We start from the raw sequence: 25641 nt of genomic DNA, 5'->3' as shown, positions 1-25641 counted from the left end.
CTGTTCTGGCTGTTCTGTCAATGTGTTTCTCTGTCTTTTTTCACTTGGCTGCTTCTTTAAATAAAACAAAAGGTTTCGCTTTTGTCCTGTCAAAGGTCTCTTACGGGACATCTTTGAAACCTTAAAGAATTAAAATGGCGATCATGTTGGTTTAATAACTCTACTCTCAGTTATAAGAACATGCCTACTTCTATTGCACACATTTCTTGTAGCCTATTATTTATGTTAAGGTCACCACACTAAATCAAGTCCACAGACACGCACAAACACAAACAAATAATTTCAAGATTTAAAGTTTAAGAGAGTGAGTTCTCAATTGAAATGCATTTCATTGTAACATACCTTGTAAGTAACGTCTCAGATGAGAGTTTACATTCCCATCTGACTTCTCAAGGTAGTTTTTCCCGCCGTCTCACTATTCTTCTGTCGCTAACTTCGGATGCAGGTTCAGTGGCGCTCAACAGCGCCATCTACCGTCGGGTAGTTTGGAAAGGAACGAACGCGTCTCAAAATATTTATTTATTTATTTTGCCGTGAGAAATTGGATGTGTGGCGTGTGTGCGTGTGTAAACAGGCAAAAGAGTGTGTCACACGGTGAAACCGTGAGAGTTGGCAACTCTGCCATTGTACCGATTTTGGTTGTAGTTCCAAGAGACATCCACTGGGGGTGATCGCGGGCGAGTCCAGATTGAATGGGAGTCTATGGGGCTAGACGGCTAATTATGCCTCTTTCACCTGCTTGTCGTTGAAATATTGCAAATTTTATTGTCGATTCCGCAAGTTCGATATAGATTATGGTTCAAAAGTCAAATGAGTGAGTACTTATGTCCTTTCGATTTCTTACAGTTTGGGCCGTTGTTGGCCATACACGCTAGCATTCTGCTAATGAATGCTGATTGGTCAGGGACGGACTTGCGACTGATTACGACCAGAGACCCCTCTTGACGGCATCTGAAGCTGAAGAGCAATTAGAAACGTGTTAGCTCAATTTTTGCGTACTGTATTTATATTTTCCTGCAGGCCCATTTATTTTTTAGATAGTATGTATGGTGAAAGTACATGGGCAGAAATGGAATTTCTTCCATTTCTTGTGTTCAATGTTCAATGTGTTATATACATGGTAGGTACGGTATGACCACCTTAAATAATACAGTCAATATCCCGCTCAATATCATTTAATCTGTCATTGTCTATTTTTCGAAAATAAAGATAGTTTAAAAAAGAAATGCCTCGTAAATGTGCAATGATAACAGTGGAAACGGATTGTCCGTCTTTTCGTTTCCCAAGGACAGAAAAAGGTAACGTTCTTGCTTGCTCCTGTATGAATGGTCCTAGGCTACCTGAGGCTTCACCTGGTAAGGAAAGTTGCGCTGGAGCCCGGGTAATATCGCACATGGCTTATTCAAGTTGCGCGCTAGACATTCTCTAAAGTGTCGAGACTCAAGCACTTAACTTACCTTAACCGATTGTTCCATACAAATGGTTAGTTAACGATTTAACAACTTCAACATCTGCTATTACAGTCGTTATTTTTTTGTAGGACTTGGGCTAATGACCTTGCACAGAGGGAAAACCATCTACACCACTTGTCTTTGATTTCTATGCATTCACTGATCTTTACAGATGGGTTTGTTTTAAGCCATTGAAAATGATTGCTCTGCCATGCAACACATTATAAGCTACACATGTTTGTTAAATGAGAAATATGGTCTGGGTCACATTGAAACAGTAACAGTTGTATAACAGTAATTATACAAACATTATACCAACATTGCAACAGGCAAGTTTATTCAAACATCACACTAACAAGAACACAATAAGAACAGTAACTAATAAAAAAAAAAGAGAAATGATTTAACAACACTGAACATACTGAACAGAGGCAGGGGAAAAGGACAGAGGAAGAAGACTTGTCCGTTGTCACAGCATCAAGGTCCGACTGTAGAGATCGAGAAAGGAAGAGGCATGAGGAGAACAACAGAACACTGCTCTCTAGCAGATTGTTTACTGATGTAAACTAAATTGATGCAGTCTTAAAATTATGATTCTAATCCAGGTTTCTATTTTAGGAGAAAGAAATGGCTCATAATCGTTACAAAAAAAAAAAGCTTTATCATCGGCACTAGTGAGGATTAGAAAAAACACTCTCTGTAAGTAACATACATATGTAAAACATTCGCGCATTTCTTTTTTTTACATTAGCTCACTAAAACTCTGTAACTAGGGTATTAAGCAAAAAAAAGCCTTACCTCCAACAGCTGGCGTTATCGTTGCGGGAAAAGGGAAGTGCTTTAGAAACTGCCGTAAAGCAGTACCTCTGACAGTATGACAATGTGTGACGTCATCGCATGTTTTTAACGCCTTTTTAGAACAGATACGTGACCTTAAAAAATGCAATATTCAGCTGAGTTTTTATCTTAGCCCCACCTTTTGATAGCAACTTTCAAATTACTTGACAAAAAATTACATCGTGAGAAAAGTGGATTCTGAGGATAAAACCCTGTTGGCGCCCATTCATTCTGGACTCGCCTACGGGCGCCCCCCGTGGTCAGAGATTATTACTGCAACCAGTCCAGAAAACCGGAACTAACCCGCGAGTGCCCATTCTCCTCATATTAGACATTCTCTGGCTCCACTCAGTGTAATCCGTTTGGCTGGAGGAATGAACTGTCAGCGCATTTAATTAATCATACCTCACTGAATACCACTGATTTTCATGCGGTTTTTTGTCATACGTGTAGCTATGATAAAGGCCACATGGATTGGCGTGTTTTATTATTCGATACTAATTATACCAATAGTACGGTAATGTTAAATCTTGCTTGTGAAAAGTAATCCCCCGATTCCTATTATGGATTGTCCGCCGATTTGAGCAGGAATACGCTGAACAACAGCCCGGCATCCTGTTTCTGCTGCTGTTTCTGCTCCCAGTTGACCACTCCAAGATGGCGGCCGTATTTCTCGCGTCCCAGCAGCCAATGCTCCGTCTATCTATAAGATGTCTATGGCCGCAGGCCCAACGCCCGCGCTGCCTGGGACGGAAATCACTTGTATTAAAGGCCCACTATGCAACTTCGGGAATTTCTTCGCTGTTTTCTTGGTTTTGGCACGCACATTTCTCTACACAGCGCCCCCTACAGCTTCGTAGTAGATATTTTCCAACACTGTCGTAACAACTCGTTGACGACCCTTCCCCATGCACTTCTACGCGAGCCATGTGCATTTGTTTTCAAAGAAGCCGGCGAATGCGTGGAGGAGCCATGTCCGAAGTAAATGTTCATGAAGTGTAGGCAAGGTTATACATTTTTAAAATGGTGTATTTGTATTGCAATAAACATAAAGCCATCCTTTTTTATAGTTGACGGGGAGAATTTATATCCTAGATTATAATTGTTTTATCTTAGGTTGAACAGAACAATCAGTGAGAGTGTTGGCCAACATAATAATCTAAATAAACAAGAACCTGGATTCGGGGATTCAGTCTGTATCAGGGGGGCGAGACAGACGAACAGCAAAACACCAATGGAAACAAAGGTGTTTATATGGTTGCAACCAAGCAAGCTAGAAACATACAGGGCTCACAACAAAACGGTCGAGAAAACAATTTTTACAGGGCTCACAACAAAATGGTTTGATCAAACACATGTGTACAGAGACTATCAACATCAAGAATACCACAAGGACAAAGTTCAACCAAGGGTACTTTCAATTTCAAAAGCAACACGGCCAAGTCGGAGTCTGATTTGCAGTCTTCTTTTTCTTTCAGTTCACGCTATTCCTGAAAAGCTTGCCCAACGTTTACTCGTGTCTGGCCTCTCTGTCGGTCAGTCTCCCTTTTCTCTACTTCTGTTCCTCCGACATTGGGTTTCTCTGTCTCTTTTTAGTCGGCTGATCTATGATGAATGTAACAATCCCTTAGTTACTTGTGTTTATATGTCCATGGTTTATATCGAGCCGGTTCCGTGTTTGGGGGTCTGTGCCGTAAAGCAATTCGTTACTTCGCGAGACCCGAGACTCCCGCGAGAGTGGGCGGCGGGTCGCCGGCAGAAACATATTCCTTTTCTCCGCCAAGATGCGCAAGGGGGAGTTGAAACAACGAACAATCGAACAAAAATGTATAATGGAACCATCGCAATGACTCCTAGCCTGTTATATTAAGGTAAATCAAGCCAAAAAAGTTACATAGTTCCCCTTTCACTCGTGTCTGATCTCTTTTCTGGTCCATTCTTCTTTTGTTCCACCTACAGTCGCCTCTTGGGTTCCTTATCAGTCGATTGATCCATGATGAATGCAACAATTGCCTCGCAACTGGCTGTTTATATCTAGCCGGTGCCATGTTTGGGTGTGTGTCTGTGCCGTAAAGCATTTTCGAAACTACAATCTGACTACATTTTCGAGGATACTTCCGCTGCGTCACATCCGGAATGTCCCAGTCCGAGCAGATCAAGTTGCATATGCGCTTTTTCACTGTAGAGGCGACATGGGAAAATGACACACCCACCAATCGACCCAGAAATGGATGCAGAACCATCAGCATAATTCTCAACCTGCATACTTAATGTAATTTTGGCTAAAAAAGTTGCATAGTGGGCCTTTAAGCTAAAGTCACTTTATCGCGATTCCTTATCGATAGTAATGTTCATATGCGACTGTATTACATCGCGCAGTGTATGGTTGGATGGTGATTATCATTAATAAATAAATGTATGTGTATTAGATAGATTCAGGGCTCTCAAGTCTCAAGCATTCGGCCTGAGACACTCGCAATTCAACCCATGCACACGCTCACACGCCACACTTCGTATTTCGCATGCAGAGAAATTACCAGGATAGCGCCCAATCAATTTGGGCCGCTATTTAACAGTGGAACAGGTAGGAATCAAATGGGTTTCCCGTACGGGTAACCAGACGTCCTCTTTTGCCCAGACATGCAAGTAGGTCTATCTGCAGCCAAGTACCCCTGACTGCAGCCCGCAGACGGAGCCCACATGGAGGGGGCGGGCACTCAGTCCACATGGAGGGGGCCGGCACTCCGCCCACATGGAGGGGGCGGGCACTCAGTCCACATCGAGGGGGCGGGCACTCCGACCACATTGACGATTGAGCAGATTTCCGCTGCTCTTGTTAATGCAAGAGTAAACGGTGATACTATGTTAAGCTAGCGGGAGCCCATGCTGTTAATTAAATTATACAAACAGATGGTACGGGAGTATTGTGACTGGGTATCTTTCTTGCTGCGTACCATGGAACTATTATAAAGTTAAGCATAGCCTAAACGACTTGCAAATACATTTACTCTTGTTTATTTTTTTTTCGCTTAGCTGTTCCACTCATGGACCTATTTAGGTTCCACTTAAGAGTTCACGTTACAACCGTTCGCCGTTGCTCCATGTTTAAATCACAGTGCCTTGTTCGTGACCAGTCTCAAATTCACTAACTGAAATAGTGCCCCCTAGTGATCTTTTTTTTTTTTTTACTCAGTATTAATAGGCCTACTATTGCTGTTTTCGCTTGAATTTTTGTATTTCTCTACTGATTGCTTCGACAATGCGACAATGCAACAGCGACTTCACACAGAAGCTCTGGCTTAGGGCCCCCCACCGCCCTTGGGCCCCTGGGCATGTGCCCGGTAATCCACCCTTGCCTGTAAACAATGCAACGTGTGTGAACTCCTGTACCCGTCTGTCTGTGAGAGTTACAGGCCCAGTAAGAGCCAAAATAAGATTGGGGGAACTATGAAGACTGGGACCCAAAGGTATGACCTTAACAGATGTAATGTGAGGAATAACGAAGTGACCACATCTAAGGGCAAAAAATGTACCTCAATAGACATAATGAAAAGCTACATGTGTGAAGCACATTAATTGACACCAATCACAGGAGCACTAACAACAGTCTTTTTATTCAACAAAACAATTAAAAAATAACAACTACAAAAAATAGATTGTAAACTATTAACATAAAAGATAAATCAATAAAGAGTAGAACAAACAAAGTCTCAACAGGGGGGGGGGGGGGGGGGGACACACACTGACGCCTTCCTCAGTGAGGTGGACGCCACTCTCGCTTCACGCTCTGTCGCCCGACATCGCCGTCACCGCCGCCATAGCTGCCAAGCGCCGCCATTATGCTGCATCATCAGACTACATTGGAGTCGTGTGGCGCAGGCGTCACGGGGAGGGGGACGGGGAGGGGGGACGGGGAGGGGGAGAGGTGTTTGACTCAAAAGAGGCAAACACCTTCAGGTTTCTCCTGTCCATCTCCACACAGAACAGTTCATAGTCAGTATGTAATCTGAATGAGAATTGGAATGGTTTCCACGCCGTCATGGGATTTGCGCTGTGTTGATGCTGCCATCTGCTCCCAACCTTCCATCCCAATGACCTCTGGGAGAGAAATGCTGTCCTTGAAAGACTGTAACTGGCACCATGCTGCTGCCTGAATTGTGTCCTTCAGGACAACATCATCTTCCTTGAAGAAGAAAGAAAAATTATTTGTGTCTGTACTTGACACCCTACTCTCCCAAAACCACAAAATGGTATGCAAACAAAGGCTACTACTACTGATGAGTTTTCAGTGATAAAAAACACTATTCAACTAGTCATCAGACAATTTCATCCGGCTATACATACAACCTCCAGCATTACACACATATTACATACCAGGTTCCCAGGTTCCAGTTCCTGGTCTTCAGTTTTGTCTGGAAATAAAACAGATTGTTGTCTGTAATGTTGAGTAGGCTAATACAATGGAATAATAAAAGTAGGCCCTAGTAGTGCAATAGATCAGCCATGGAGTAGGCTATAACTTGTATATTGATGGTGTCTCTAAAAGTCAAAGAAAACCAGTATAAACATAAAAGCAGTTTTCTACAAAAAAACATTGCAGCGTTTCGGTTTTCTATTTTTCGGCTGCTTTGTATAAGATTGCTTGTGCATATTACACAATGTAATTAGACTAAAATAATATTGATATTCGATTTCTGTGGACTCTTATGCACATTTCAAGACCCAACAAGTATCAACTCATTGCTAAGGATATCCACAACGACGATAAAGTAAGAATGCACCAAGGGTGGGGGAGGGTGAGGGGGGCTATTTTGACCTAAGACACTAGGATATATTTGATCTATATTCACTAAACATATTTATTTTTCCACCGAATGGTTGACATTGGTTGACATTCCTGAAATTCTAAGCTTTCAAACGGTGTATGACATGACTATATCACTCAACCTTATGATGCTGAAAATTGACCTAGCATATGATGGGGGGAACATGCTAGGTGTAACTAAAACTTTCTCGCCGGCGGGATTTGACGATTAAGTAGTTAACAAGACATAATACACAATTGCATGAATATTACTAAATATATTAAGCATTTTGACAGTCTCACTTACTTGCATGTTTTAGGCATCACTCGCTCGGGCGGGCACACTCTAATTTCAGGTAATTTCAGGTACATTTCAGCTAATTTCAGGTCAGAAATGCTGTTTGACCAGTCCTCAATGTGAACTGAGTGGCCGCCCCCTCCATGTGGACTGAGTGCCCGCCCCCTCCATGTGGGCGGAGTGCCAGCCCCCTCCATGTGGACTGAGTGCCCGCCCCCTCCATGTGGGTGTAACAGGGTGTGTTATATCCTTGAAATTATAATTACACAATTGCCTTTTGTTTTTCTGTATTACCTGAAGTTTAGCTTTCCATGCCGCCTTAAGCTCTATTTTATTTATTTTTTTGATTTGGCTCCACCTCCTACTATACTCCCGCCCACATTCCAGAGAACCCGATAAGTTTCCCACGCCCCCTGCCCTCTTCCCTTTGTCGCGATACCCTTGGGAAGAGGTGTGTACATTTATATTGTAATCAAATCTTTGACCATCTTATAATTTATCATTATTTATATAGTTATTTTGATTATATATTGTTTAATTGGAAGTCTGGGGTTTATAATCATCCATAGTTATTAGATAGATTTCTGTGTTATGGGGAACTTTGTGTTTTGTGTGATGTACTAGCATATAACTGACCCTCGTGTAGTCATGCTAGTTCCCCTTCCCCCCCTGTGTGTTTCGTAGAGTTGGAGTAAGGGCACAAGGGCTAAGGAAGCTATTTGTTTATGTGTGTATTCAGGTATGTCTTTTATTCCTTTTATTTCAATCATTTCTGTTGTAATATTGTATGTAGTTGGTCCCTTTGTCGCGATACCCTTGGGAAGAGAGTTGGAGTAAGGGCACAAGGGCTAAGGAAGCTATTTGTTTATGTGTGTATTCAGAGATTCAGATCGAATAAATGGACGTCGGAGTGCCCGAGTCCAGACACATCGTGGGTCACGTCATTCATTAAATAGAAAGAAACACAACGCAGAACGAACCGGTCACATGGGCTCCGTCTGCGGGCTGCAGTCAGGGGCTTCTCTCTGCAGCCGGAGCCACTTGCCAAACACGCCCATTGCTCTGCCAAACACGCCCATTGCTCTGCCAGAAACGCCCGTTGCTCGAGTTGGGTCTGTCTGCGTCCTGCAAGACGGAGGCGTAACTTGTAGTAGGAGGCGTAACTTGTAGTTGGAGGAGGCGTAACTTGCACTAGGAGGCGTAACATGTAGTCGGAGGCGTAACTTGTAGTCGGAGGCGTGTCTAGTACTTTTGTAAATCGCGGAAGTGATCTGTATGTAGCAGTGGTGCCCATAAATGACCGCAACTCGGACCTCAAATATTACAATAGTATCTGTCTGCATCCTGCAAGACGGAGGCGTAACTTGTAGTAGGAGGCGTAACTTGTACTAGGAGGCGTAACTTGTTATTTTCTAAATCGCGGTCCACGCGAGATCGTTCTCTTTTCGCGGTAAACATAAAGCGTTGTAAATCACGGTTCACACGAGATCTTCATTGAAGTCGGGTCTTAAACATGAACATATCTGTTGTAACTCTGCCTTTGTAACTATGCCTTTGTATTCTATCAGGCCATGAGCGTGGAAGAGCCAGACCCCAAGGTCAGTTTTCTTTGTTATCATCAAATAAGGTTTCTAGTCCAAAAGATTCTGAAAATGCAAACAAGTTTGTGTTGTCTGTTTCAGGTTTTGAGCAGGTTTTGCGCCTGGGCACGCCAATCCGGGGCAGAAGACAGTTTGCACAGTGCAACAGTGATGACGTACCTGAGAAATCCATGTATTGAAGACCGGCAAATATATATAAAATGAAGGCTTGTAATGTGAATGCTATAATATGAAGGCTTTCTCATAACTATCTTCCTGTTAGTGGCATTGTTCTTGTCTTGTTTCTATCAGTAATATTTAGTTTAATTCATTGTTTTCTATCTCATGCAGGACCTTGAAAACATGCAGCAAGCGATCAATTTCAATATGTATTCAATACAATTATTTGAATTATTAAACTGCTGTCTTTAATTCTTTAATTATTTATCTGCTGTCTTTTTGTTAAAGGTATAAAAGGGATAAAGTAGGCTAAACTTAAGCAGGTTCCCCACGTTAAACTGCTATATGCATTATATGTCATTGTAAAATTGTAAAAGGCTTCTTTTCTTAAATGCATATGACTCAGGGATGTCAGTTTCACGTAAGGCTATGATTAATCTAATCAAGAGCATATCAAGATTAAGCTAATCAAGAGCATATTTTTAAATGAGCGGTTCGGGTGCATTCTTTTTATATAAGGCCTAATATTTGAGGTCCGAGTTGCGGTCATTTATGTACCCGCGCACCACTGCTACATACAGATCACTTCCGCGATTTAGAAAAGTACTAGACACGCCTCCGACTAAAAGTTACGCCTCCGACTACATGTTACGCCTCCTAGTGCAAGTTACGCCTCCTCCGACTACAAGTTACGCCTCCGTCTTGCAGGACGCAGACAGACCCAACTCAAATATTAGGCCTTATATAAAAATAATGCACCCGAACCGCTCACTTAAAAATATGCTCTTGATTAGCTTAATCTTGATATGCTCTTGATTAGATTAATCATAGCCTTGCGTGAAACTGACATCCCTGCGTCATATGCATTTAAGAAAAGAAGCCTATTAGAATTTTACAATGACATATAATGCATATAGCAGTTTAACGTGGGGAACCTGCTTAAGTTTAGCCTACTTTAGCCCTTTATACCTTTAACAAAAAGACAGCAGATAAATAATTAAAGAATTAAAGACAGCAGTTTAATAATTCAAATAATTGTATTGAATACATATTGAAATTGATCGCTTGCTGCATGTTTTCAAGGTCCTGCATGAGATTGAAAACAATGAATTAAACTAAATATTACTGATAGAAACAAGACAAGAACAATGCCACTAACAGGAGGATAGTTATGAGAAAGCCTTCATATTATAGCGTTCACATTACAAGCCTTTATTTTATATATATTTGCCGGTCTTCAATACATGGATTTCTCAGGTACGTCATCACTGTTGCACTGTGCAAACTCGGGGCAGAAAGAAGCAAGCAACATCTACTAGCCTGAGTATTAAGTGACTGTTCAGTGTGCATCTCAAACGTGTGCATCTCAAATGTGGCAGGTCGTAAAGTAATGTAAGCATAGCTAGCACCTTAGAAAGCAGCTTTCATCTTAAAGTCAAATAATTAGATAGACAAAGCCTCAAATATCCAAAAGGTATGTTTGGGATATGTTGAGGGTGTGTCTGCAAGCCTTCCTGGCTATAGACGGGGGATTAGTAGGCTAACCACAACTAATAAACAATACATTTAAACTGGGCTTTCTGATAGTCATTCTATAATGGTAGATGACTTTCTGCCCCGGATTGGCGTGCCCAGGCGCAAAACCTGCTCAAAGCCTGAAACAGACAACACAAACTTGTTTGCATTTTCAGAATCTTTTGAACTACAAACCTTATTTGATGATAACAAAGAAAACTGACCTTGGGGTCTGGCTCTTCCACGCTCATGGCCTGATAGAATAAAAAGGCATAGTTACAAATGCAGAGTTACAACAGATATGTTCATGTTTAAGACCCGACTTCAATGAAGATCTCGTGTGAACCATGATTTACAACGCTTTTTGTTTACCGCGAAAAGAGAAAGATCTCGCGTGGACCGCGATTTAGAAAATAACAAGTTACGCCTCCTAGTACAAGTTACGCCTCCTACTACAAGTTACGCCTCCTACTACAAGTTACGCCTCCTACTACAAGTTACGCCTCCGTCTTGCAGGACGCAGACTATTGCGTTGCTCTGCCAAACAGGTCAAGTCTATTTTCGGAAATGTAGGGGGATATATGAGTGGCCCCACGTCGAATGGCATGACCCAAGATACGTCAGACAGAGAAAGCGCGCAAATTCAAGCAAAATATGTTTGACAGTGGAAGGATTTACATGGTTGCTTGGGTTATAGGGTGTGTTCGAAACCACCTACTTGCTTCCTACTCTTACTAACTATGACGTCAAATTGAGTAAGCAAAACGTAGTAAGCGAGTTTTAGGTAAGCGAGTAGTATCCGAATGTCTTCTACTTCCGGAAAGATTTTGAGTAAGCATCGCTAGCTTACTAGACGTACTCAACTGCCCCAGAATGCACTGCTGAGTCACGGGGGAGTCACCAGAGTACTTGCTCCCACAGATGACGGTGGACGACCCACGATTGGCTGAGGTCCCACCCACCCTGTGGGCTAAAAGCAAGTACGATGTGGGCTGCATACGAAATGTGGAGCCCCTAATGGTGACTCCCAAATCAACATACAGACCAAAGCAACCACAATACAGGCTGCGCCAAGAGGCGATTGATGGTATAACACCTGTTTTCAACTCACTGTTGGAAGCCGGTGTTATAATCCCGTGTCCGTATTCACCATGCTGTACCCCAATATTCCCAGTGAAGAAGGCACCAGTTGAAGGCCAACCTACCGCATGGCGGTTTGTGTAAGATTTAAAGAAGGTAAACGATGCAGTGCATCCTAGAACACCCATTGTTCCAGATCCTCACACACTATTAACACAGGTACCTGGGAATAGTAAATGGTTTTCAGTGGTCGATTTAGCAAACGCGTTCTTTAGCATACCGGTGGATCCCGCGAGCCAATTTTGGTTTGCTTTTCAATTTAATGGTAAGCCATATACGTGGACTAGGATGCCCCAAGGGTATTGTGAATCACCGGCTGTTTTTTCAGCAGCGCTCCACGACAATTTGGATCATTTAATTTTACCGGGGGGGAGCACGTTGATTCAATACGTAGACGACCTCTTAATTTGTTCCCCTGACCCCGACGTGTGCAAACAGGACACTATTGTATTACTACAGTTTTTAGCCAGTCAGGGCCACAAGGCCAGTGTAGCTAAACTACAGTTTGTATGGCAAAAGGTAACATTCCTGGGCCACATCATCACGCCGAACGGCAGGTCCCTTAGCGAGGAGAGGATAAAAACAATTCAAAACATGCCAAAACCCATCACAAAGAAACAAATGATGGGCTTCCTGGGAACAACGGGCTACTGTAGACAGTGGATACTCGATTATGCAAATCTGGCACAACCACTCCAAGACATCACACACAGACATGGACTGACCCCAACTAACCACGTGACATGGACCCCAGAGGCAGACGCTGCTTTTGAAGACCTTAAAAAGGCCCTTATGGCTCCTCCCACTTTAGGGTTGCCGGACCACAAGCGCCCCTTCACACAGACTGTGGGGGAGCGAAATGGATACATGACATCGGTGCTGTTGCAAGAACATGGGGGCAAGATGCGCCCCATCGCCTATTACTCATCTAAATTAGACCCGGTGGCAGCAGGTCTACCACACTGTTTGAAGGCAGTGGCAGCAGCGGCAATGGCGGTTGCCGCCAGTAGGGGGCTGGTTACATGCCATTAACTTTGCTTGTACCCCATGAGGTTTCATCTATTTTGTTAACCCAAAGTACATCGCATCTAACAGCATCACGATTCTTGTCATACTACAACGTGTTGCTTGCAATGCCTAACATTACTTTGAAAAGATGTACTGTATTAAACCCAGCCACCTTGCTGCCCACCCCTGAAGATGGGGAACCCCACGATTGTGTGGCCACCATTAACGAGGTGTGCACACCACGGGTGGACCTGTCAGACACCCCACTCCCAGCGGGGAATGATGTTCTGTATGTCGATGGTTCTAGCCGGAAGAATGTGATCACAGGTGTTAATGAAGTGGGCTACGCCATTGCCACGCAGGACTGCGTGGTGGAATCAGCAAGGTTACCATCTAACCTTTCAGCCCAGGCGGCTGAGCTGTTCGCCCTGACCAGAGCGTGTATACTTTCAGAGGGTAAACGGGTTACCATTTACACTGATAGTAGGTATGCTTTTGGTGTAGTTCATGATTTTGGCACACTATGGAAGATGCGTGGCTTCCTCACATCCACGGGCCAACGAATGAACCATTCACAATTGGTTGCTAATCTACTGGATGCTATCCTCTTACCCACTGCCATCTCTGTTTGTCGATGTGAAGCACACACAGGGGCTAAGGACTTGGTATCCAGGGGAAACGCTCTGGCAGACGAGGGCGCTAAGGCGGCTGCCAAAGCCCCGCTTGCCTCCATCTTGCAGATGACACAACTGACGCCCACAGTTACGATCGAAGAACTGGCGAAGGCTCAAACCAGGGCCTTACCCGCAGAGCGTCAGTTGTGGAAATCAGCTGGTGCAACATACCGCATGGGTTTGTGGTACGGCCCTAATGGGCGCCCATGCTTACCTAAATGTTTGTTCCCTATCTACGCTAATATGACACATGGTAGAGACCACGTGTCAAAGGGGGGAATGGTAGATAGCATTGACCAGCACTGGTATACACAAGCTATACACAAACTATGCACAAAGTTTTTGTGCAAAATGTATTGTGTGTGTCACCAACAACATAGGAAGAGGAAAGAAAGTAGCACCCACTAGCCACCCACAACCATCACTACCATTTGATCATCTGATGATGGATTTTATAGAGTTAACACCATGTGAGGGAAAGAAGTATTGTTTGGTGATAGTTGACATGTTTTCCAAATGGGTTGAGGTATTCCCCACCAAAGCGGCCGACTCTGCGGCCGTGGCCAAAGCCTTGATCACAGAAATCATCCCAAGGTGGGGAATCCCAAAGAAATTGTCCAGTGACAATGGTTCACATTTTGTGAACCAAGCCATCCAGCAGTTGTCCAAGTATGTAGGAATTGATCTACGCAACCATTGTGCGTACCACCCTCAGAGTGGTGGAGCAGTGGAGAGGGAGAATGGTACTCTAAAGAACAAACTGGCCAAAGCAGTTGCAGATACAGGTATGTCATGGCTAAAGGTCTTGCCACTGGTCCTACTGGCCATGAGGGGACGCACCAGAGTAAAGGTAGGTCTGTCCCCTTATGAAGTCCTAATGGGACGGCCGATGCCAATGGGGACAGGTGCACCACACAACAGCAACTTGAACACAGAATTTTTTCATCACGACATGATTGATTATTGTGTTAACCTCTCTCGAACTTTGCAATCCATCCGTATACAGGTGAAGGAGGCATTACCGCTGTCCAAGGAAGGGCAACTCCACGATCTACAACCAGGCGATTGGATTGTGGTGAAGGATTATCAAAGACGGACCTGGAACTCACCAAGGTGGTTGGGACCATTCCAAGTCCTTTTGATCACATCATCGGCTGTCAAGGTAGCTGAGAGGGCCACCTGGATCCACGCCAGCCATTGCAGACGGGCACCACCACTCACGCCAACGGTCATTTCCGACCCAACCCCCTAGGCCGTCACCCCAACACTGAAACAGGGTGAAGTGCTGTTCACTCACCCTCACAGACACACAATCACGTCAGATCCAGGCCCAGAAACTTCCTCTGGCCAGGGGAGAGACGCGGCCAGAATCAACATCAATCAACATGGACACCAGAATCAGATGACGACACCCCGTTCAAAGGCTCGGATGGAGGATCCGAGGAATCATTTGTGGTCTTGTTGTTTTAAGTGCAATTATGTTTATTCCATCATTTTTAACATGCAAATCAGTAATGACACCAGAACCTCATGTAAATCCAATATCGGCGGGAACAAGGGCCAAGAGAGAGGTGGGACCTGAAATTGAAAATTCAATAATTCGGTTAATGCACGAGACAGTAAGACATCTAAACAAAACAAATTGTTGGATGTGCATGCACATACCCAGCAGCGCTGAAGGGCCGGTCGTGGCTGCAGTTCCGCTGTCCCACCTACAATTTCTAACTGTGAATTGGCGAAACTTAACATCAAATAATTTAAACAATGCTTGTGATGACCCAAAAGATGCAGCCTCGCTACAAAAATACTACATAACAGCGCCAGATATCGTCAACAAGATAGAAAATGTTGCGAGAGAACACACCCCGCAGCGATGCAATCAAACACGGATCATCGGGATGGCGATAATATCAAGTATTAAAGGTAACTTTGGTAGTCTTTTAACAGTGAAGTCATATCATGCGCAAATTGACTGTGTGGCTGGTGAAAGCGGAACACACTGTAACTGCCCATTTGTAGGGGCAATATGCAATAGGTCGCATAATATTCCCAGGATCGAGTGTTCAACGGTGCTGACCTCATCAAGATTAGCACCACCAACCCTGCGTGCGACCCGATGTGCAGAAACCAGGTGTGAACTTCCACACTCCACTAACCCTACATTAAAAGAACAAAAAACATCTCGTCATCAGTTCACAATAACAAAATTGTTTAACGTTACGAATTGCATAAATATTACCCAACTCAATCTGAACCCCAAGGACGTAATCCATCTGGAAAATAGCAATTGCATTGGCCCATTGCACAAATTATCCCTGAACGAATCAATGCAAATCAGTCCTAACTCAGTAGTTTTACCAACCGGAGTGTTCCTCGCATGCGGCAGGAAAATGTATAGCTTTGTACCGAACCGTATGGAGGGTACATGTTACTTAGCATACACAGTACCAATGCTTCGCGTAGTGACCCAGCAAGAAATACAGGTGTTAGACAGACACCATGCCAAACACAAACGTGATCTCCAGAGATTTCTAGGCATGATAATACCTGGATATGGGGTGTATTTAAACCAACAGGAGACAAAGGCCCTATCCACCGCATTAGAGGCTCACATTAATAGCACGGACAGGGTCGTCACAGCCATGTCAACACAACTCGAGGAGGTTACTAAGGTGGCACTCCAAAATCGCATGGCACTAGACTTAATCCTTGCCTCAACCGGAGGTGTGTGTAAAATTATTGGCTCGGAATGTTGCTCATACGTACACTCAGCAAACCTATCTGTCGTGAAGTTCCACAAGGAAAACAGCAAGGCCATTAATGACCTTGCTAAAATTACTTCCTGGGATATCGAAAGTGTGTTCGGGAATTGGTTCTCGGATTGGAGTACACCCTTTGTAAGAAATACGATAATGTTTTTTGTAGCCCTATTGATCATAGTAATAATACTAATTATAACAATTGCGTGCGTTAAAGCTTGTGTGAAGAAATTAACCACAGCCGCGGTCTCCCAATTTATAATAGTTGAACCAATGCAAAACAAGTACCCAGCTTTGACGCGGGTAGCTGGAACATACCCTGCCTCGGATTGGAATAGTTTAAGCAGTGAGGAAGAGGAGTAGCGAAAATGTATTCTTTCCTGAATAGTCTGAACAACCTCCTATAAAAACGGAGAAGTGCTGATGGTCGAACATGATAGATTTTTTGAATTTGTGATTATAAAATAATCAAAGGGGGGAGTGTGATGGAAAATCCACATGTTGTATTGTTTTAATCTATGTATGAATTTAAGTTTTGTTGCTATTCTGTGTAATTTTAAATAGGGCCTAGGTTCTACTCCTTGTGGGTCATCTAAAGTGTAAAACCATCAAGGGTTGAGTGATGCATTTTGATTGCCTGCTCTTTCTGTTATCTTTAAATCAGCTTCCAAACAATGCTTTGATGTCCTCGACACTCTGGCTAACGTCAACAAAGCCAGAGGTTACATTGCACGGCCGCCGACCCCACCTTAGCCTCGGTGGGGGAAGCTTCAACTGTAAAGATAACAATCTGGTGAACAAAGACTTTTAGTATTGGGGGACCACCCCCTTCAGGACCCAAACGAAGTGAATAAGAACTCATTGATTGGAAGACTCCAATCAATGGAGTCTTCCAAGCGTGCCACCTACAAGGGGGAGACTTTTTCCAAGCGTGCCTTTAGTATATGAAGTACCACGCACGGAGAACTCCCATCTGAGGCCTCAGATTATTGTAATGTATGCCTGTTTTATTGTTTATTGATACATGTTGTGATGTATCTTTGTTCGTACTTTTTTGTTCGAACAACTAATTGTCAACAGTATTGTGTGCTTTTTTTGCATCTAAAATATCTCATCTGTCTTAGACGCAAACTCTGATAGAGAAGTTGCCGCGACATAAGTCATTTCGAACACACCCAGACTTTAAGACCATGTTCAAGACCCCCCCCCCCCCCCCCCGTCTTTATCCTTTAAGTTTGGCGCCGAACAACTCGGCCCATACCAAGTGTGACGGGATATTGTTGGTCAATGAAATGATTGAATAAATGTTCAACATGCATGCATGTAGCCTACTACTTTGACTTTCTAATCTTCTGGCGAAATTACCCAGGTTAAGTGTAAATATTAAGCATATATAAAGCACATACGTGCCTTTTTTTTCATAAATATCCTTAATACATAAAGCGGTGCAGTAAGAATTAAATGACGTCTTCCAAGTAGCTCTAAGCACTGCTTATTAATATTAGACCAAACAAGACTCGTAATGGTAGGTAAAACAATACTTTATTAAAGCATGCAATTGTGTTGTAGAACAAAATAAAAATAAAACGTATGAAGTGCTTGCATGATATTGAAGCCTACAGCGATCATTAGTTAACGTGTGTGGCGGACGGTACCACCTTGTCATTTGTTTACCCAGGTGCCATAGCAACACCATTGCTACTTCTCATTGGCTGAATCTTTGAGAACGTTGTAGACTCAATCAATATAAGGTCGCGGGGAGACGAAGCTCTGTTCGTTTGTGTATTTTATTTACGTGACCATATTTTTGCTTTATGTTAAAAAAAGAATCAAAGAACCAGTTCTCTTGTTTTGGGGAACCAGTTCTTGTCGTTCACCTTCGGGATTCGATCGTTGTGAACGAATCGGTCGCGACCGACTAATCCTTAAAGTGCGTATTGGAAGTAAGATACTGCAGTGAAGAATCATATAGGAAAAAAATTCGAATACACGATTATTTAGTTTTTATTAATAAATCTACACTACAAGTGGCATCTTGAGCCGTTTTTGTGATACAATTTTACTTCCGCATCTCAAACGCTCATTTTCGAGCGTGACGTAGGAATTGGTAGACGGACGTTCTAATCATCATAGTATAGGCAACATAACAACAATGGATAACAGTTTCGGACCACTTCCGTACAATTTTGAGCCAGCTAGCCGTGAGGGAGAACAGCAACCACCTACAAGGGGGAGACACCATGGCAATAGGAGGGAGATAGAGTTGTGGTGTCAGGAGAATTATGGTGAACCAGGAGCGGCTGAACATCAACACGGCCACGGAGGAAGAGCTCATGACCCTGCCCGGGGTCAACCGCCCCGTGGCGCGGAGCATCGTGGAGTACCGGGACTGCATCGGGGGCTTCAAGAAGGTGGAGGACCTAGCGCTGGTGAGTGGGATAGGCGCCACCAAACTGGAGATTATTAAAGTGGAGATCTGCGTGTCGAGTAGGACCAGTTCGTCGCAGCACTCCCCGTCCTCCCTGCGGAGAGACCCGGAGCATATGTCCTCCTGCAGCGGCATGAACATCAACACCGCCACCCCACCGCAGCTCATGAGCATCCGCGGCATCACGGAGAAAATCGCCCGGAACATTGTCGCCTATCGGACCCAACACGGTCCGTTCAAGAGCATCGAGGACCTGGTTCGGGTCGATCACATAAACTGCTCCCTACTGGACAAGATCCGTTTCCAGGTGTTTGTGGAGCGCTCAAGAACTCCGTCCACCAATACCAACGGCGGGCTGACCTACACGGGTCGGTCCCATCCGAGCCCAACCTCGTTCAGCCTCCGGAGCGAAGACCTCGACCTCCCGCCGGGAGGACCCACGCAGATGGTGTCCCTGCGGCCCCGCGTGGCACCGGCCCCGCGGGACAGCCGGGCCGCGGTGCGCCTGGCCACCTGGGACCTTCAGCGCTGCTCCAGTGAAAAGGCCAACAACCCTGGCGTCAAAGAGGTCGTGTGTATGCCCCTACTGGAGAACGAGTGAGTACAACTAACGTGAGGGTTTGCAGGCTCGAAAGCCTGCTCCATCCTTTCTCCGATCGGGGAAACTGTGAAATCGGAGATGGTCGGACAGGAGGTCGGAGTTGGAACAACCCCCACAGATACAAAACCTCATCTCGTCGATTAGAAAAACCCAAAAACCACAGGGGGGGGGAATACAAGACCCCTCACCGCGGTAACTACTCACAACTACGCATAGAGCTGAGGCAGCAACAGCGACCGCGTCTACCAATTCCTACGTAATATGACGCGTTTGACGTATCACATAAAAAAACAACGGTTTTTGAAGCCTTGCTCAAAATAGTCACTTTAAAACTGGATTTTTTGCCGATATACTTTTTTAAACTGATAAAATCCTGCATTTTAATTTCAAAGAGCAATTTTCAGAGAATGTTATGTATAAATATTTTTAAAAACATTAACTACCAATACGCACTTTAAAGGCCCACTATGCAACTTTTTTTGCCAAAATTACATTAAGTATGCAGGTTGAGATGATGCTGATGGTTCTGCATCCATTTCTGGGTTGATTGGTGGGTGTGTCATTTACCCATGTCGCCTCTCCAGTGAAAAAGCGCATATGCAACTTGATCTGCTCGGACCGGGACAATCCGGATGTGACGCAATGGAAGTATCCTCGAAAATGTAGTCAGATTGTAGTTTCGAAAATGCTTTACGGCACAGACACACACCCAAACATGGCACCGGCTAGATATAAACAGCCAGTTGCGAGGCAATTGTTGCATTCATCATGGATCAATCGACTAATGGTACGGCCACACCAACCGCGTTACTCGTGTTGGATAACGCGAGTAACGCGCCTAACCTGACGCTTGATCATTGTGTGTCACAAAAATGGTTCAACGCGCCCAACGCGCCTGTGGCTGCGCTAGAGTCCCAAACGCTAGAATCCCAAACGCCGCCGTGTTTGGGTGCATGATAGAGTTTAGATCGGGTTCGATTAAATAATCTCGGATATAAATAACGATCTCATCTCATCGTCATCCGTTTATCCGGGGTCGGGTCGCGGGGGGAGCAGCTCAAGCAGGGGGCTCCAGACTTCCCTTTCCCAGGCCACATTGACCAGCTCTGACGGGGGGATCCCGAGGCATTCCCAGGCCAGTGTTGAGATATAATCTATCCACCTAGTCCTGGGTCTTCCCCGAGGTCTCCTCCCCACTGGACGTGCCTGAAACACCTCCCAATGGAGGCGCCCAGTGGGCATCCTTGCCAGATGCCCGAACCACCTCCCCAGCTAACACACGACCAGACGGCAACGTTGCCTATACGTCGCCATTTGGTCATGGCAACATTACCTCCTTGCAACGTTGTGGCAACATCGCCACGACGTTGCCTACAGGAAGTTGCCATGAAGTAAACAAATAACATTGCCGCGACGTAGTGGTTTGGTAATATTGCTAACGTTGCCACTTGGTAGCGTGAGTGACGTTGCCACAACGTAGTGGTGTGGTCATTTGCTAACGTTGCCACTTGGTACTGTTAATAACGTTGCCGCGACGTAGTGGTGTGGTCATTTGCTAACGTTGCCACTTGGTAGCGTGAGTGACATTGCCACAACGTAGTGGTGTGGTCATTTGCTAACGTTGCCACTTGGTACCATAGACACCTTATAGATAGACGGAGCATTGGCTGCTGGGACGCAAGAAATACGGCCGCCATCTTGGAGTGGTCAACCGGGAGCAGCAACAGCAGCAGAAACAGGATGCCGGGTTGTTGTTCAGCGTATTCCTGCTCAAATCGGCGGACAATCCATAATAGGAATCGGGGGATTACTTTTCACAAGCAAGATTTAACATTACCGTACTATTGGTATAATTAGTATTGAATAATAAAACACGCCAAACCATGTGGCCTTTATCATAGCTACACGTATGACAAAAAACAGCATGAAAATCAGTGGTATTCAGTGAGGTATGATTAATTAAATGCGCTGACAGTTCATTGCTCCAGCCAAACGGATTACACTGAGTGGAGCGGATGACCACTCCAAGATGGCGGCCCCGCGTCTCGTCAGCGCCAGTAGGCGGTAGCATTCGATGCTCCGTCTATCATATAAGATGTCTATGCTTGGTACTGTTAATAACATTGCCGCGACGTAGTGGTGTGGTCATTTGCTAACGTTACCACTTTGTAGCGTGAGTGACGTTGCCACAACGTAGTGGTGTGGTCATTTGCTAACGTTGCCGCTTGGTACTGTTCATAACGTTGCCGCGACGTAGTGGTGTGGTCATTTGCTAACGTTGCCGCTTGGTACTGTTAATTACGTTGCCGCGACGTAGTGGTGTGGTCATTTGCTAACGTTGCCACTTGGTAACGCAAGTAATGCTGCTATCCATTTGGATGTACGAAGTGGTAAAGTCGCCAATCTCCCAGCTTTCTTGCGGCATTTCACTGAGGCACGCCCCCTTTCGGTCGTAGTATCTCGTCGCTTTCAAAGTAGAGCGAGCAGATCTGTACAACTAGCAAACAAGATGGCTGCGCCCATAGTCAATGGGGATCGAGCTGTATTTTCTTTGTATTTGTACCACGTTGGGGGTTGTAATGTCGATTTTAAATCCTCTTACACACTTGATTTTATTGCTGCTTTAATCCGGTCACCAATTTATGGTCTTGCTTTGCGTGAAATTCAATGTAAAGTTGTGTTTTCAAGCTGGTTTGCCAAAGAGGCTATGTTGCTAATGATGACTAGCCCGCTACTACCCCTCGTGGCTCGACAGAAACACGACAGCACTTGTGGAAATAAAAATTGGCGAAAATTGCAAAATATTATTGCAATGTAAAAGGCTTGCAATGTTAATGTTTCTGTAAAGGCTGGCAACCATTATACACTGGATTATTTCTTTTTTCCAAAATAGTTTTCTTCTTAAACTCGTCGGACACAAATAGCAAACTGGAAGGCTGGAGCAAGGGAAATACGTCACGTTCTCGCTGAAGCTGGTCGTTCGTACCAGCCTACCATCAAAATGGATAGCAGCATCCATGTCACGGCTACGTAGTGGGGTGGTCATTTACTTACCGTGATGTCAAACTTCAGAATTACACTGGCTGTTTGTGTCCAACACAAATATTAGGTTAAATCAGAAAATGTCACCACTTTTATTGTTTATTTACTACTTAGTGATGACTCAATTCCCACAACAAATATTTGTGCTCAACTATGTTGACCATCCAGAACTACATAACATTTCTAATTTCCACAAACTCTGACCCTGTTGAAAAATAGAAATGAAATATATTCAGATACTGAATTGATGAATCATTTATTTCAAATGCATATACAGGGACCAAATCACGACAATTCTTTCTATTAACAAAACATTTTAAGTAAAATTCATGCGTTTCACGGATTCAAGTGAACAAACCACATTGAAGGTTTACATTGGTCAACCAGGACAGAGCATAAAGGCCGTGGAGAGGCTGAGGTGGAGAGTATAGCTAAAACAGTGACTGCTAATCAGAATCCAATCCAAACTAATATTAATGCTGTCTAATGCAATTTTAAGTTACAAGAAAATAACAGCAGTGCCTGACCCACAGGATAAGACTGAACTGACAATCAACCTGAGTTTAATCTTAGTATTCGGTAACCAAGGCTGAAATAAGGTCATCGTTGCAATTTGAAATTGTGTGAGTGAGAGTGGGGTTGGGCAATGATATAATCACGGGTGTTTTGTTGAGGCTGCAAACTCGAGGTTCTGATGTCGAGTGGCCCAGATAGCCACCCCACGATCACGAGTGCTGCGTTGCTTTGATACATTAATTAAACCGCCGACTAATAAACCTTAAAACACCAGATTATCCTATTATTATACGAATGCCCCCCAGTTTTCGATCAAGCTGAAGTTGTCCTTAAGCTGCAGAGAGGCTGGCTCAACTGTCGCTGCCGAGTCAGGGTTGTGAAGATGTCCTGTTGATTCCGGATGTCTCTTAAGGCCAGACACGGCAGGTGAAATATCGATTTTTTCATGCCCTGGTCAAATTTGAGATTTTGAGCTAGTTTGCCTCTTTAACTTGTTATCTTTCATACTACCATAAAGAAAACGTCAAAATTACACATTTATGTGTCTGTTTCACTGCATTTAGTTCAGCCGCGGCATCCATTTTGTCCTAAATTTACCAAGAATTCTTACTTCGAACCGCGTTCAGCGTTTCGTCTTTTTACACATCTGTCATGTCTGGTATGATTTTAAAGCTCTGAGCCTCGACCAGAAGGCTGTGTAATCCAAATATGGGCATTTCCTTTCTTTTCAGCAACCAATCCTGACTTTCTGAAGGGGGCTTTAAAGAACTAAAGTCGATTCATTGGCTGACGGCGCTTTTCTGCTAACGTGATTCGCTCAGTGCCTCACGTGTTGTCTTTTTGACATTTCCGTGTTAGCTTGCCGCGGGAACTTTAAAAATGCCTCGTCTTACTAAATTGTCCGCTAAAAGAAAGACACAAATGGGTCTAGCAAGATCCACGAGAATATATCAGCCGGCCGAATTGCCTCATAACCCTCCAGTGAACAGCGCGTCCGGTCGTAAGTTGTTTGCTAACCGTGAGGTGATAGAGGGTGCCACTGACTGCGCGACACAGCAGTGGTTGATTGTCCATGTCTCTCGTCTAAATGAGATGATAAATGATCTTCTGTGTCCTAACTGTGCCGAATCGGATCTGTCAATAAACATTGATCCAAACAACCAGGGCTTTTGCAGTAGTCTGATTCTGGAGTGCAACCGTTGTAAAGCTGAGGGTGGGTATCGGCGAAGCGTGTATACATCCACACGACTGCAAAGTGAGACCCGCGGAGACGTCGCCTTTGACGTAAATGTGCGCATGGTGCTGTTGGCACATGAGTTGGGCTTGGGTTATGCTGCGCTGAAAAAGATCAGCAAGGTTTTGGGGATCCCTTCCCTTCATTTGAAAACGTACCAGCGACATGACAAAAGAGTTACAGGTAGGCTATGGAAAGATGAGGAATGATTACAGACTTGGATGATAATAATGTAGGTCTAGTAATAATAAATATATGTAGGCTAATGTATTAGGTAAATGTACACATTATTATGGCAGATAGGTATTAACTCTATACACATCCAACATAAGTATGTTACACCACTAGTAGTAAACATAATACACCATACAACAGATAATATTATATTAGGCTAATAATACATTATCTGACAATACAATTTCATGGATGCAAAAAAGATTGATTCATAACAGTAACAAAATGGCATAACATTGTTGTGGTAAGTTATTCTTTTGAAAAGGTTTTCTGTTTTCAGTTCACTGGCAAAAAAAAGGACATAATAAAATGAGCAGATTTTGACACAGTGTGTATTTTAATTTTAGTGGCAGAAATTGAGAGGGGACTCCTTGCACAAGGCCAGGGAGAGCATCAGGCAGGCGTATGCAGATATGGATCCGGAGGTGGCTGAGTCACTGAGGCAGGATACGGATGCTGTGATAGACATTGGGGTCTCCTTCGATGGGACCTGGCAGAAGCGAGGCTACACCTCACACTACGGTGTGGGTGTCTGCATTGACATCCTGACAGGTCTCGTTATAGATTACGAGATCCTGTCATCTTACTGCCATGCATGCGCCTGTAAGAACAGTGTGTTGAAAGCAGGAGAAATCAGTGAGGAGGAGTTTGACAGCTGGAAAGAAGGCCACAAGGCTGACTGCGCTAAAAACTTTGCTGGCTCCAGCAAGGCCATGGAGCAGGAGGCTGCCAAAAGGATGTGGGGTAGGTCAGTGAGCCGTCATCAGCTCAGGTACACGGAGATGCTGTCGGATGGAGATAGCTCAGCATTCCGGCAGGTAGTAGAGCTGAAGCCCTACCCGGGTGAGGAGGTCACCAAACTCGAGTGCATCAACCACGCTCACAAAATAATGGGCACTGCACTCAGAAAGATAAGTGGAGGCAAAAAATTGGGTGGCAAGGGATCAGGGAAACTCACGGCAAAGAAGTGCAAATCTCTACAAAATGTTTACAGGGGGGCCATTCTAAATAATCAGGGAAACATTGAGGGCATGAAGTCGGAGATATGGGCGGGCCTGCTCCATTGCATGTCTACTGACGAAGTGCCATTGCACAACAGATGCAACCCCCAGTGGTGCTTCTTTAGGAGGGCGGAAGACAACGGAGAGACCCCTGACAGCCACTCGCTTCACTCAAAAAAACATTTGTCTCGGGAAGTGGGTCAGACACTTCTGCCCATTTATCATCGAACGTCAAGTGACAGTCTCCTGCAAAAAATGCAGCATGGGGGCACACAAAATAACAATGAGTGCCTCAATTCAGTTATATGGGCTCGCTGCCCAAAAACAGTGTTTGTGGGG

At 44.3% G+C, this 25641-nt stretch overlaps 1 long non-coding RNA gene across 1 annotated transcript; it reads right to left on the bottom strand.

Moving 5' to 3' along the window:
- Positions 1 to 1767: 1767 nt before the first annotated feature.
- On the bottom strand, positions 1768 to 2506 carry LOC132455536 (uncharacterized). Its single transcript, XR_009525274.1, has 2 exons — positions 2250 to 2506; positions 1768 to 1939 (listed from the first exon to the last, which is right to left on the bottom strand). It is a non-coding gene; the product is annotated as an uncharacterized LOC132455536 (long non-coding RNA).
- Between the last annotated feature and the right edge of the window lie 23135 nt (positions 2507 to 25641).

This window comes from Gadus macrocephalus, chromosome 4 (genome assembly GCF_031168955.1).
Source record: "Gadus macrocephalus chromosome 4, ASM3116895v1".
Taxonomy (NCBI): Eukaryota; Metazoa; Chordata; class Actinopteri; order Gadiformes; family Gadidae; genus Gadus; species Gadus macrocephalus.
The sequence above is the reverse complement of the archived record's forward strand: the minus strand, read 5'-3'. Positions and strand labels throughout refer to the sequence as shown.